Source organism: Pleurodeles waltl, chromosome 7 (genome assembly GCF_031143425.1).
Source record: "Pleurodeles waltl isolate 20211129_DDA chromosome 7, aPleWal1.hap1.20221129, whole genome shotgun sequence".
NCBI lineage: Eukaryota > Metazoa > Chordata > Amphibia > Caudata > Salamandridae > Pleurodeles > Pleurodeles waltl.
In genome coordinates, this window is record NC_090446.1 from 1,518,131,716 (window position 1) to 1,518,134,569 (window position 2,854).

Sequence of the window (2,854 nt, forward strand, 5' to 3'; positions counted from 1 at the left end):
TTTGCTTATTTATTTTTGTATACTTCATTAATTTTAATATTTAATTTTGTAGAACAGTTGCAGACCCCCTGAGTAGTCCTCATGGACCCCCACGTGTTCTCACGTCACAGGTTGAGAATCACCGCTTTATGGAACTGATTCGGAGCCTCCCTTCCTCCCCAACCAAGCGAAGGATGGATGTTCAATTGTTTAGATAAGGGCGCACAGTGCTTTAATCAAGTGCACTGAATGGTTTAGGGATGTTTGCATAATGCTTTAGGAAAGTACTTTGAATGCTTAAGGGACGGGCCCCAAATGCTTCAGAGGAATAGTTGTAGAAAGTTTCTGGGTTGTGTGCTGAATGCTCTATGGAGTGTGCGGAATGCCTTAGGAAGGCGCTTTGAATGCTTTTTTTGGGGTGGGGGTGGCTCTAAGTGCTTCAAAGGGATGTGCGTTCAATGCCTTTAGGGAACTAAACAGTTCTTTTAGGAAAATGTGCTGACACCTTTAGGGAGGTGTATGGATTGCTTTAGGAAAGTGGGTCGAATGCTTCAGGAGAACACCAACTACTTTACAAGCCAGTGTGCTGGATGCTTTCATGCAAGCGTGCTTGGGTGTTTTTATGCAAGCGTGCTTGGGTGCTTTTATGCAAGCGTGCTTGGGTGTTTTTTATGCAAGCGTGCTTGGGTGCTTTTATGCAGGTGCGCAGGGTGCTTTTATGCAGTTCGCAGGGTGCTTATGCAGGTGTGCTGGATGCTTGAATGCAAGCGTGCTGGATGATTGAATGCAAGCGTGCTGGGTGCTCTTATGCAAGTATGCTGGATGCTTTTATGAAAATGTGCTTGATGCTTTTATGCAGGCGCGCTGGATTCTTTTATGCAGGCGCTCTGGGTGCTTTTATGCAGGCGCTCTCGCTCTGGATGCTTTTATGCAGGTGCTCTGGGTGCTTTTATGCAGGCGCTCTCGCTCTGGATGCATTTATGCAGGTGCAGGCGCTCTGGATGCATTTATGCCGGTGCAGGCGCACTGGATGCTTTTATGCAGGCGCGCTGGATGCTTTTATGCAGGCGCTCTGGATGCTTTTATGCAGGTGCTCTGGATGCTTTTATGCAGGCGCTCTAGATGCTTTTATGCAGGCGCTCTAGATGCTTTTATGCAGGGGCGCTGGATGCTTTTATGCAGGGGCGCTGGATGCTTTTATGCAGGGGCGCTGGATGCTTTTATGCAGGGGCGCTGGATGCTTTTATGCAGGCGCTCTGGGTGCTTTTATGCAGGCGCTCTGGGTGCTTTTATGCAGGCGCTCTGGATGCTTTTATGCAGGTGCAGGTGCTCTGGATGCTTTCATGCAGGCATGCTGGATGCTTTTATGCAGGCGCTCTGGATGCTTTTATGCAGGCGCTCTGGATGCTTTTATGCAGGGGCGCTGGATGCTTTTATACAGGCGCTCTGGGTGCTTTTATGCAGGCGCTCTGGGTGCTTTTATGCAGGCGCTCTGGATGCTTTTATGCAGGCGCTCTGGATGCTTTTATGCAGGTGCAGGCGCTCTGGATGCTTTCATGCAGGCGCTCTGGATGCTTTCATGCAGGCGCTCTGGATGCTTTCATGCAGGGGCGCTGGATGCTTTTATGCAGGCGCGCTGGATGCTTTTATGCAGGCGCTCTGGATGCTTTTGTGCAGGCGCTCTGGATGCTTTTCTGCAGGCGCTCTGGATGCTTTTATGCAGGCGCTCTGGATGCTTTTGTGCAGGCGCTCTGGATGCTTTTGTGCAGGCGCTCTGGATGCTTTTGTGCAGGCGCTCTGGATGCTTTTATGCAGGCGCGCTGGATGCTTTTATGCAGGCGCGCTGGATGCTTTTATGCAGGCGCGCTGGATGCTTTTATGCAGGCGCGCTGGATGCTTTTATGCAGGCGCGCTGGATGCTTTTATGCAGGCGCGCTGGATGCTTTTATGCAGGCGCGCTGGATGCTTTTATGCAGGCGCGCTGGATGCTTTTATGCAGGCGCGCTGGATGCTTTTATGCAGGCGCTCTGGATGCTTTTATGCAGGCGCTCTGGATGCTTTTATGCAGGCGCTCTGGATGCTTTTGTGCAGGCGCTCTGGATGCTTTTGTGCAGGCGCTCTGGATGCTTTTATGCAGGCGCGCTGGATGCTTTTATGCAGGCGCGCTGGATGCTTTTATGCAGGCGCTCTAGATGCTTTTGTGCAGGCGCTCTAGATGCTTTTGTGCAGGCGCTCTGGATGCTTTTATGCTGCGCTCTGGATGCTTTTATGAAAGTGTGCTGGATGGTTTTAGGCAAGAGTCCTCAGTGCATTTCAGCGAGTGTGCTGAATGCGTATCTGAAAATGTGCTGAATGCTTGTGAGCAAGTGTGCCGAAGGCGTATCGGCAAGCGAGCTGAATGCTGTAAATCATTTAGGGGAGAGCGGTCTGAATGGTTTAAGAAAGGCTTCACGTCCTTAGGGAAGTGCGCAGAACGGTTTAGGGAGGTGCTTTCATTGCTTCAGGGGAGGACATACATTGCTTTAGAGGGATTGCATAGGATGCTTTTAGGGAAATGTGCTGAATTCTGTGTCAGGACATGAGGCTCAGGATTATGATTATACTTTAGCTTTGTTTACTGAGCTTGCAGCAGTGAGTTAAAAAAAAAAAAAAACAGCATTCAAAATGAATGAGCTCAAAGCATGTGACCATCAGCTCCTATGTATAGCTACAGAGGCTGCTCTAGCAGAGTCCTCGTCGCTTGTGGAAACGAGAAGTTATTTTCATTCCTTCAGTTGTTTTTCCTGAATTACTGCATGTTTTGACTGTCAGGTTCGTGCTTGTTTGTACTTGTTGACGGTGAAGTTTCCTCTGCTGTCTGCCCATGTGGCACTGT